We start from the raw sequence: 12,885 nt of genomic DNA, 5'->3' as shown, positions 1-12,885 counted from the left end.
CTCTTAGGATCCAATCCAGTGAACTTCAGTTGTCCAGAAAGTTTAATATACAGGAGTCTGAAGACTCTTCAGATGTTTAGCAATTGCATTTTACCTAATTAATCTTTATTATTCATTTGTGTATGTGTATATGTGCAATTGGATAAATTTATGTTTTCATGAATTTAGTTATTTTGCTCAGATATCTTCAAGATCTGCTATGATTATAAGTTCAAAGATGATTCTGGTAAAGATATACTAAAAAATAAGAAATTCAGATAATTGTCTATCAAAAGTATATAATAGGTATTAGGCAAATCAGAATGATTCGGAAGATATGACCCTCATATGACCATATTGCTTAGACCTGACATTTATTTGAAAACTCAGTGACAAAAGTTATGCCCATGATCTCTTAGGCTGTAATTTTAACAATATTTAGGGTCTTTGTTATCTGACTTTCTTATTTTAATAAATATAATCTAAGTTGTAAAATCTATTTCTATAAAGGAGCCTTCTGAAAGTAGGAAAACAAAAGTTTTCAAAAGCCTTTGTCCTGTAAAATTCAGTGGCAGAAAGTGCTCAAGCTTCAGAAGCTGACAGACTGGGTGACCATGAATGTGACCATGAATGAGTTACAGAACTTCTCTGAGCAATAATTTTCTCATATATAAAATAGGTAAGATACTCTATCTCATGGATATGTTTTGGAAGTTGAGCTGAATCGATTTGTAAAGCTCCTATATTCTAGTTGGCACTCAATAATTAGCTCCTGTCTTAATCCATCAGGGCTACTATCACAAAAATACCATATACTTGGTGGCCTGTAATCAACAAACATTTATTTCTCACAGTACTGGAGGCTGGGAAGTCCAAGATCATGGCGCTGGCAGATTCAGGGTCTGCGGAGAGCCTGCTATTAACCTCACACAGCGGAAACAAGGGAGCTTTCTCAAGGTTGCTTTTATAAAGGCACAAATCCATTTGGGAGGGCTCTGCCCTCCTGACCTAATCACTTCCCAAAGGCCCCACCTCCTAATACAATCGCCTGTGGGCTTAGGTTTCAACATCTGAATTTTGGGAGGGCATAAACATTCAGAACATAGCAGTTCCCTCCTTCCCCTTTCCAAAATCAAACTGAAAGTTATTAATTCCTAAATTTGGAATGCTTTCCACAATTGGTTAAATCATTGTTCAGAGCTCTTTCTCAAACATCTTAAATGCATGCCTGGTAGAAATGATGATGTTTATAATTGTATCATTAGCTGGTTATTGTCTCCCTAAAATATAAATCCATTACTGAGTTCAGGGTGAAGGAAGATACACAGTATACTGATTACTTCAGAATTTCACTGGACACATTATCCTCATTGTTGTAGTTTCTATTATTATCAAGATTTGATTTTGGACCAGGGACAAAACTTTTAGCCATCATTTTGAATCTACAGTTACTGTACATTTTCTGCAATTTACAAAGACTTAAAAATGACAACAATAAGTCTTACTATTTCAAAAGATATTTTTTTAAGCCTTAACTGTTTCTGAAAGACAAAAACTGGAAGAAGTTTTGAGAGATGAATTACTGATGTCAGTAGCTTACTCCTCCTTTTGATCTCAAGGTTCTATATTTCTTTGTAACTATCTTTATATGAAGAGATATCTGCCTAATATTATTTAAAGGGAATAGTACTGAAGTGATAGCACTACCCAAGTAATTCTTATAAAGACACCATCGCCCCGTTGGGACAAGTATAGTAAGGGATGTAAAATCAATGAGTAAGGGTGCTTTGCTCTATCATTAGTTTGTAGCACTTCGATGGGATGACTTACTACAGCCCCAGTAAGCTAATCTGAGCTACAGTAGTCACTAGATATGATCAGCATCTTAGATGGCCTATTACTATTATCATTCACTTGCAAAAATCAAATTATCAATTAATATGATGCTTAAGCAGCATTGAATGCTAGAGGGATACCATTGTACTGTAAGTCACAAAGTTCAGCAAACTTCAGCTAGAGGTAAAATTAGATGGCAGAGGCCTAAATCCCCAGTGGACCCAGTTGGCTGCATAGCTAAGTAATTGATTTTGTTTAGTTGGATTTCAAATATATCAATAATTTTAGAGTTGGTTCTTAAGAAGGTTATAAAACAATTGAGTCAAATTTTGGTCATCTTGCAATCTTTCCTCTGTTGGGTCCCCTGTTCCCCTGTACTTACTCAGCTTGTCTCAGTATTCCATCACTGTGTACTCCACATTGAATTGTCAGTTATCACTGCAACACTTCTGCTCCATCATACCCCGTCTGCTGCACTCCTGTCTGTAACTGAAATTTCTCTCCTAGCACTTTTTAATGTAATATATAGTTTTAGCATTAGGAAATTAATTTTCTTTAATGTTCAACATAGAGGATATTATCCTACTCAGGTCATCCTAGGATGTCTATGGATGGACTTCATAAAAGTCTGTGAATCCCTTCAAATTGCATAAAAAGTTTGAGTGAACATGCATATGTGGGTTTTTCTGGGGAGAGCATTCAGTGTTTTTATCAGATTATCAGAGTCTGTTTCCCCCAGAGAAGTTAAGCACTACTGTCTATTATGACTAACTTGAGCCCTGCTTCCCAGGAAACACAGGAATGTTTCCTGAGATAATGATCCTGCCTTTGTTGTTACCTATTTGTAACTCAAATCATCCTCACTAATCTTCCACCCACAACTTCATCGTTTGTTTGATACCCATTCATCATTTAACACCACCAGTCAAAAGACCCACAAAGTACTTATCCATCACAAAGCAGAGGACAACTAGCTCACCACCCTAAGAAGACCAGGCCTACTTACCTTACTTGCCACAAAATGAAGGGAAGGATTGTTGTTTTCCAGTGAAGTTAAGCAGCAGAAACAGTCTATACTGTTTCACTAGTTCAGAACAGAACAGGCCAAATGTTCATTTTTCAAAGCTATTTTCATTTTATTTTTTTCCACCAATCATGCAAAAAATGCTGTTATTAAAATAATTATTTTGTTGTAATTTGAGGGTGTGTGTGTGTTTCCCTCTTAAGAGGAGAACTTTAATAATTTAGGTTACCATTTAGATCTACCTTTCATAATCTCACATGGAATGGTAATGTAGCATTTCATCATCTTCTCTTTTAGTTCTGATATTACTGTTCCAGTTATAAAAGTACTTCTTTCACCCAGCTCATCCCTAATTGTAAAATAGGCAAGGAAATCAAAATCCCAAAGGATTTGCCTCAGTATCCAATCATTGCCTCAACTTTTTATCTATTGATTGAATCTCTCAAATTTCAAATTATATTTTATCTTCAGTGGAGTTATAAAAAAGTTAAAAGGCTTTCATCTTTTGTTTAAATTACACATGCTTTAAAGCCATTTTCAATATCAAGCTAAATTGGAAAAACAAATCTGCTGAATCACTACTTTCATGCTGTTGATACAATTAGTTGATTGAGTGAACATCTCACTTTTCAGTTTTTGTGGTATGCGGGCCTCTCACCATTGTGGCTTCTCCCGTTGCAGAGCACAGGCTCTGGACGCACAGACTCAGCGGCCATGGCTCACGGGCGCAGCCGCTCCGCGGCATGTGGGATCATGTGGGATCTTCTCGGACCGGGGCACGAACCCGTGTCCCCTGCTTCGGCAGGCGGACTCTCAACCACTGCGCCACCAGGGAAGCCCTACTTTTCAGTTTTTTGATGTGTACATACATAGTCCAAGCCAAGTGCTTAGCTCTCTTTTCTCTATGGTAAATAAATAATGCATAATTTATAAAATAAATTTTCTTCAGGAATTTGCAAACTGTGCTCCTGTACCCCCACATTCCTTAATAAGTATTCTGTATACAACAGATGCTTATGTTGGTGAGAAACCTACTCCTTCTTACTCAGGTTACTGTGTTGAGCTCAAAGTTGAAAAAGTCTAAAGATAATCTTTTTTTTACCCTAGAGATGTTGATACTACAGTATTTTCAACCTGTTTGTATTTGGGTTTTGGCTTTAACTGTCACTTCCTTAGAGAACTTATTTTCTTCCCAGCATTTATTAATATCTCTCACAGTTAGTTATTTGTTTACTGTCCATCTGCTCCATTATATTTTAAAACTCTATAAAGATAGAGATTATGTCCACAGGGTTCCTTGGCTATATCCAGTATCTTTTACAGGGCCTAGCACATGGTAGACACTCAATAACAAGCTTTTGGACAAATGAATGAGTACATCGGAACAGCACAAAAATGGGTGGCTACAGTTTAGACTGCCCTTCTTGGCTGGGTGCGTGTAACTTTAGGAACCTGCAGCACCCAGAGGAACTCTGAAAGCAGAATATTGGTAAATCCCACTCACAAGCTAAAAGCAGAAACTCCAAGTTCACATTGGTCTTCTCTGGTTTGTGATCTCAGAACGAAGATTTGTTTGGGGAATCAGTGACACCTGCTCCCCTATTTATTCATTCTCCACCCTCCACTCCTAATGAGGTGGAGTAGTAAGCCCCTGGCTGATTATAGATCCAACAGACTGTTCATGACCTGTTATTTGTTTTCAACATACTCCATTAGGGTCACAGTTCATGTTGTGAATGTCACATGTCTGTGTTTTAAGGATAAATAACTTTTTATATGTGCTTCACATGCAGCGGTTTGTTTCAGTTCAGTAGCAGGAACAGGCCAAAGTAAATGATAAATAATTAGACAACAAACTCAGAAACTCTGTCATATGAACAGGTTATTAGTGGAAAAACTGCAAGATTGCTCAGGAATGGGAGTATTTCCCTTTATAGGTTTCACATCAATATAGGCAGAAATAAAGAGGTTGGTGAGTTTGAGTGGGAAATAAGACATTATCTAAGAGACAAGCTCAGCTCTTCTCCCTTGAGAGTCCAGATAATCAACAGATTTAATCCCTCAAACAAAGGCAGACAAATTTGCTTAAACCAGGTTGGTGAATTATTGTAGATCTGGCTGCTCCAGCTGTCAAGCAATCACTGAAGGGTTTTTTCAGTTTACTTATAAAAAGAGATAACAGAGCTATTGAAAACAAACAGGTAAAATCTTCTCTGTTATGATTACAAAAAGACATTGTAACAGATAACTTATTTAGAAAGATAACAATTATACTTATGACTGCTGTATAGAATCCTAGTTGGTTAGACTCAATTGACCAGCATCATGTAGCTCTTTGAATCCATCAATTTGTCCTCAAATACTGTAGAAATAAATGTATATAATTCTTTAAATCTGTAAAGTAGAGAATGAGAGTTGGAAACAAGAAATAAAGTTGAATCATAAACATATGTGTGCGGATAGACTATTATCCATTTCCTGAGGTACTATCAAAGGTAAACTGATTATGTATCAGTTCAGTGCTTTCGAGGAAATGTAGAGAGAACTTGGATCATTTATACTTGCAATTGTGTTCTAAGGCATGCTTTATCTAAATTAGTCTCAGTGCCTGGCAGTTGATCAAAGTTACTTTTCATTTGTCTGTAGATTCTTTCCTTTCTTGGTAAAGAGTCATATTAAACTGTGCCTATAGTGTATTCATATTCAGTAAATACTTACTGAGTGTTTGCTGTCTCTGGCATAGGTGCTGGAAAAACAGAAGTGAACAAAACAGAAAAAAAAATCCATCCCTCATGAGGCTTACATTCTAATAAAGGAGGCAAATAATTATACAAAATGTATGTCTTATAATATATTGGAAGGTATTAAGAAGGTTATAAGAATAATGAAGCAGTGAAGAGACTTAGGAAGTTCCAGAGTCGGTCTGGAATTTTGGTCAGGCAAGTTGGTTATTCAAGGGCTTGCTGAGAAGATAACATTTGAGAGAAGATTTAAAGAAGGTGAGGGAGAGAAGCCTATGGATATGAGAGGGAAGAGTGATCCAGGTAGAGGAGTACAAAGGCCTGAAGAGGGAGCACCCAGAATAGCAAGGAGGCCAGTGCATTTGGAGTAAAGGGAGCAAGGAGGAGGGTAGTAAGAGATAAATCAGAGAAATGACAGGGACCATATATGAGGACCTTGCAAATCATTGCAAGGACTTTGGTTTTAAATGAGAAGTTATTGGAAGGTTTTGAGTAGTAGAGTGATATATCTTTTTTTTTTTTGCGGTACGCGGACCTCTCACTGTTGTGGCCTCTCCGGTTGCAGAGCACAGGCTCTGGACGTGCAGGCTTAGCGGCCATGGCCCATGGGCCCAGCCGCTCCGCAGCATGTGGGATCTTCCCGGGCCGGGGCACGAACCCGTGTCCCCTGCATCGGCAGGTGGACTCTCAACCACCGCGCCACCAGGGAAGCCCCTAGAGTGATATATCTTGATTTACATTTTTGTTAGATCACTTCATTGCTTTTTCCTTTTCTTTTTTTTTTTTAATTTTTTTTGGAGTATAGTTGATTGACAATGTTGTGTTACCTGGTTTACATTTTTAAAGGGTCAGTTTGTCTCTGTGTTGAGAGTAGATTGGAAGCAAGTTGGTAGCCGTTGCAATAATTTAGGCAAGATGAGGCTGGCTCTGATGAGTCTGGTAGCAGCAGAGAAAGTGATAAGTAGTCAAATTCTGGACATATTTAAAAAGTAGAGCCAGCAGAATTTGCTGACATCATTACTTAGAAAATGGCCAGCTCTAAAATATTTTTTTCATTTCTCAGTTTCCATTATATAGCTATGCTAAGGACGCTGGTATAGATTCAGGCAGTCAAGTTACTTGGCTATAGAGACTATATTTTGAAGTAGATAAACGTTCAAGAAAAACTACATAATATTTCTCAATATTTTGTACCATTATTATATTTATCCTAAGATATTCAATAAAATGGTATAAAAGATAAAATGCAAAGTTTGTATTTTCTCTTACTAAGTATATAGTAAATATTATTTTTAATGAGCTGTGGCCGAACATTTATTTTGAACTTCATGGTTCTGTCTTTGTGTTTACCTAACAATAACAGAATATGTCCATCTCAGAAAATGCAAAAGATCAAACATTTGGCTTCAAAGACAGTAAAGGGAAAACAGGAAAAGAATAATAGTTGAATTTTTCAACTTTTGAAATCTGTCACTATCTCTTACTTAGTGTGTTTTCACACTTTGCTTTCATGCTTAGTTTAAAACCACTATAACTTGCTTTAGTAAACAAGAGATGATAAAAGCATTTTCTTGTGATTATGAAGTAAACAAAAAATTTAAACTCCACTTAAGAAAATATCTTCCAGGAGAGATAAGAAAAACAAAACACTGATGAGTTACAATTTCAGTGAATGATAGAATGCTAGCAAGAGAGGTGTCTGATGACTTCTTAGTTTGGGTGCTAGGAAAATCTGAGAGAATTTTATGTGAGCTATTAGAGGAAAAGAAAAAATTAAATCTCTAGGTCAAGTTTTCCCAAACCTCCTTAAGATGTTAATAGTTGTCCTTTGATAAAAGGATTTTTTATTTAAATAAAATAGGAAACATTGGGTTAAACTAAGTAGTCATATCCCCCCTAGCCCACCACCGCAGCCCAGGTCTCTGATTTCTCAGCCTTTATTTACCTTAGAGAGAAACAGCCACATGGAGGTATCTTTTACAAAACGCATGTGCTAAGTGCTTTGTCCATTTGAAAATGGGATTTGTCCCTTTTTCTTACTGATTTGAAGGGGTTCTTTATAAATTCTGCTAGACATATGAATTAAAATAATTTTCTAACACTGTATATCTTCTCAAACCTCTCTCCATTGTTATTCTCTGAGGTATCAGAGAAAAATAATGTCCCATTTAGGTTAGAATGATAAGTCCAAGGAAAGAACTTCATGGGTAAATCAGGAAGGGATTGTTCTTTTGTTGCTAAACTGGAAGTTTCCATAGATGCCAACAAAACCCCACAATGAAACTGAAGCTGAGGTTTCATTTGAATGCTGTATTTTGGGCCCTGAGGGAAATAATATTTGCTAGTTTCACTTCATCTTTAGGATATTTAGTCAGAATTGACTCCTAGGATAAAACATAGACAGGCCATCAATAAATACCTTAAGCTGAGGTACGACCAACAGTGCACACGTTTAAGTTAGTTTCTCTTTTAATATCTTATTAGGCAGAAAATAAGCAAAACATGAGTCGACTAAGGCAGAGCTGAAATTCTGTCTCCACCATCAAATAGTTGAATGAACCTAGCTAAGTAACGTAATTTCTCAGATTCCTTATCTGTAAACAGGGCTAATAATACCAACCTCCTTGGGTTGCTATGAGGATTAAATAATACCAAGTATGAAAAGTACCTAATTTAGCACCTGGCACCAGTAGTTGCTAAATAGGTATTATTAGTGAAAGGAGAAGGAGTCAGACTCTAGTATTTTCGGCATGTGGATTAGATGCAAGCACTAATTCTTCATTTCTATTTTGTAATCCACTCCCAAAGCACTGGGTCCAAAATTGAGGTGAGACATTGATTTAGAGTCACTAAGCAGCCTCGAGGCAACAGACTGACACCTGCAGTGAGAGGGCCTTTCTCCAGAAGCTCCAGAGTTCATATTCTAGGCTGAATCCAATCTTTTTTGTGGTTATATTGAAAACTTTAAGAAGTTATTTGTAAATTTTGAGAAAAAATTTCCATTAAGAAGAGATTTTGTAATATAATAGGGAAGTTCTTTATTCATAGGCCTATTTTTTTTTTTTTTTTTAAGCCAGGAACAAGGCTTGTGACAACCTAGAAAAATATTGTTCAACATCCCCACCTACTGGTAACTCTAAATAATATTATTCAACTGGTGAAAGAACTGAAAATTCCTAGTTTTAAAGATATGAAGTACTACTAATAATGATAATGATTAATGTGTACTGAGCACTTACAAGGTCTTGGAGACTTTCTCAAGAGTTTTATGAGATGGTAAATCACAGAATAAGAAACTGTTTTGGATTGAGTCAATATAACCTAAGGAAGCAATAATAATTTTCAGCGTTACCACTGGGCAAGAGAACGAATCACTGACTCAATCCAAAGCAGGATCTTGGGTCCATGTCATCTTAGGTGTACAAGATTGCAACAGCCTTCTAAATGGCCTCTCTGCCTCCCGTTTTTCCCCAAGCCTATCCATTTTGTACGGTGACATTAATTTTCTCATGATAATTAAAAACAAAGAAAGGAAATAAGTTTCTGAATAGACTTTAAAAAAAGATTTAGGGCTTCCTTGGTGGCGCAGTGGTTGAGAGTCCGCCTGCCGATGCGGGGGACACGGGTTCGTGCCCCGGTCTGGGAAGATCCCACATGCCGCGGAGCGGCTGGGCCCGTGAGCCATGGCTGCTGGGCCTGCGCGTTCGGATCCTGTGCTCTGCAATGGGAGAGGCCGCAGCGGTGAGACGCCCGTGTACCGCAATAAATAAATAAATAAGATTAAAAAATTTTTATATCAGAGACAACAGTCTTAAAGCTAAGATTTTCAGTTGATAGGGTTGAACCTGTGGGAGAAGAAAAAATGTAAAGATGAAGGGCAAAAGGCAAGAGAACATGAAGCATTTGCCTTATAAAGTTGATGTGAAAAAATATATGATGATATCAAAGCAGATTTCCCCACCCTGATTAGAGTAAGATCTCATAGGCCAGGGGAAATGGGAAATTGGGAAAAGACGTGATCTAGATAATGAGCCAGAGCCTGGTGCCATAAGGGAATGACACATTTAGGGATTTGGGGAGAGAGGGAGTGTATTTTAGAAGTGGAAGGAATACAAGTAATCTGTGGTCACAGAATGGACTGGAGAGCTTGCCATATATTCTTTGACACTCCTGTCACTGAGAGAGGAAAGATGAGATCTATGGCCCCTCTCCTTGAATTTTGGCTGGTTCTATAATTTCTTTGACCCACACAATATCGCAGAAGTGACACTATGCCAGTTTCCAGGCCCAAGTCTTAAGAAATGGGCCTTTTCCACTTCCTGATTCTTGGAATAGTCTAGGAGCCCTGAGGCTCCATGTAAAATCCAACTACACTGAGACCTCCATGGTGGACAGGCCACGTGTAAGTACTCCATTGACAGGACAGGCCATGTGTAGGTACTCCATTGACAATCTCAGCCCAAACTTCCAAAACACTAAAGATGTGAGCGAAGCCACCTTGGACTCACCAGAGCAGCCCTTCCACCAGCAAAATGCCACTAAGTGACCTTAGGTGATGCCACATAGAACAGAAGAATTGCACAGCTGAGCCTTGCCTGCATTTTTTGACTCATGAAATCAAGAGATACAATAAGATAATGGTTGTTTTACAACACTACATTCTGGGGTAAATTGGTAGCCAGCTACAATCAGAACATCCCCATGCAGCCCAGTCTCAACACAGCAGCCAGAGGGAACATTGAAATGTAAGTCAGACCATGTCCCTCCTCTGCTCAAAACTCTGCAAAGTTCTGTCAACTTTTTGTAAACTTTGTTAACACTGTAAACCCCGAAGTTCTTATAGTCGCCTTCAAGGCCTTACATGATACAGTCCCTGTTACTTCTCTAACTTCATTCCCCGCTACTGTCTCCCGTGCCCAGTCACCACCTGCCACTCTGACCTTCTGCTCTCCAGGAAGAAACTCAGCAGGTTCCTGCTAATGGCTCTAGCAGTTTCTCTGCCTGGAACACTCTTCTTCCACAAAGCTACTTTGCTAACTCCCTCACCTGTAGTAAGTATTTTCTCAAATGTCAACTTCTCAATAGGCCTTTCAATGAGACCTATCCTGATGACCTTATTTAACACTATTAATTGTCCCCACCCCTGGCACTCCCACCCTCCCAGCACTCTTGATCCTTATCCTGTACTATTTTGACTTTTTCCCCATACTTATGCCCTTTTAACCTATGACATAATTTATTTATTCATAATTTTATTAAATTGTTTATCTGCTTGGGTAGAATATGAGCTCCCCAAGGGCAAGATCTTTTTCTGTTTTGTTCATGGATGAATCCCAAGTGCCTGGCAATTACTGAAGTACTCAGTAAGTACCGTTGAATACTTGAATGAATGAGTTTACCTCGAATTAATACTGTTACAATGTCTTCTGCTGAACATACATCGGTCTTCAAAAAGTAAGTTTAATTTAGTTTTAAAGAGAAAAATATGTTAAACTTTAGCTAACTTGAATTCTCTGAATGTGAAGCTATTTTCCCTGCTGTATGCATTTGAGCAAGCCTTTTCATCCTTGGAAGAAACAATTTTCCAAATAGAATATAATCATCATCACAGTCATTATCATCATCATCATCATCATCATCATCATCATTTGTCACTGCTTGAAAACCCAAATTGAAAAATAATTTTACCAGTGCAATTCCTTTTGTGAGACAGGAGTAAAGCATCATCTCAACTATTTTCATTCGTTATTCTCAATAGTTTTCCTTTTTGAGCCCAAATTAAATTTTCATCTTTTCCTAGTTTGCTGAGTGCTTTGGTATGAATGGCTGCTGACTTACATCAAATGCCTTTTCTATGTGTATTGAGTTTTTTTTTTTTTAAGAATTCTGTTAATGTAGTGAATTATACTGATTCATTTTAGCATGTCAGAGTATTCTTGCATTCCTGGGATGAAACCCCTTTGTCATGATATGTCATCCTTTTAATATAGAAGTCACTAAAGAAACCATTCAGACCTCAAGTTGTCTTTAAGGAAAAGTTTTTGATTGTGATTTCAATTTTTTAAAATAGAAGAGGGTTATTCTGATTTTCTATTTCTTGTATTAGTGTTGATGAGTTGTTTTTTAGAAGAAATTTGTCCATTTCACCTAGATTTTTAAATTTAGTGGCCAAAGGTTGTTCCTAAATACTGCCTTATTATCCTTTTGCTATCTATATCTAAGATCTGTAGTGATATTTCCTGTTTTATACTTGATGTTGGTCATTTGCATTTTATCTCATTCTTTTTATTATTATTCTTGCTAGGGGTTTATAACTTTTATTAATCTTTTCAGATAATCAACTTTTTGAATATTCTTTAATGTTTATATTTTATTAAAATGATTTTTTTCTCACATGTTCATTATGCTTTTCCTTCTACTTACTTGGTTTTAATTTGCTTTTCTTTTGATAACTTCTTAAGATGGAAACTTACATCACTGATTTTAAACCTATTTTTCTTTACTAGTGTAGTAACTTAAAGCTATATGTTTTCCTTCAAATATTGCATTAGCTGAATCTCATGAATTTTGATCAAAATCAAATTTTGATAGATTGTTTTTTATTATTATTCAGTTCATTTTCTTCTCTTATGATTTTTTCCTTTGACCCATGTTTACTAAGAAGTGTGCTATTTAATTTCCAAATATGTGGGGATTTTCTAGATGTCTTACTGTTGTCAATTCCTAATTTAGTTCCATTCACAGAAAATACTTTTTTGTTTTGTTCATATCTTCTAGGTACTAATTTTTTGTCTACTTGTTCTACCAAGTATTAAGAGATGAATGTCAAAATCTCAACCTATGATTGTGGACTTTCTGTTACTTCTTTTAGTTCTTCCAGTTTTTGCTTTATGAATTTTGAAGCTTTGTTTTTTGGGTTTTTTTGTTTGTTTGTTTTATATTAAAGTATAGTTGATCCACAATGTTGTGTTAGTTGCAGGTGTACAGCAAAGTGATTCAGTTATATATATACATATATCTATTCCTTTTCAGATTCTTTCCCCATATAGGTTATTACAGAGTATTGAGTAGAGTTCCCTGTGCTATATACCAGCTCCTTGTTGATTATTTTATATATAGTAGTGTCTATATGTTAATCTCAACCTCTAATTTATCCCTCCTGCCCACCTTTCCCCTTTGGTAACCATAAATTTATTTTCAAAGTCTGTGAGTCTGTTTCTGTTCTGTAAATCAGTTCTTTTGTATCATTTTTTTTAGATTCCACATATAAGCAGTATCGTATGATATTTGTCTCTCTCTGTCTGA

Source organism: Mesoplodon mirus (assembly GCF_964341445.2).
Source record: "Mesoplodon mirus genome assembly, chromosome: 10".
NCBI lineage: Eukaryota > Metazoa > Chordata > Mammalia > Artiodactyla > Ziphiidae > Mesoplodon > Mesoplodon mirus.
Note: the sequence above shows the minus strand (reverse complement) of the source record.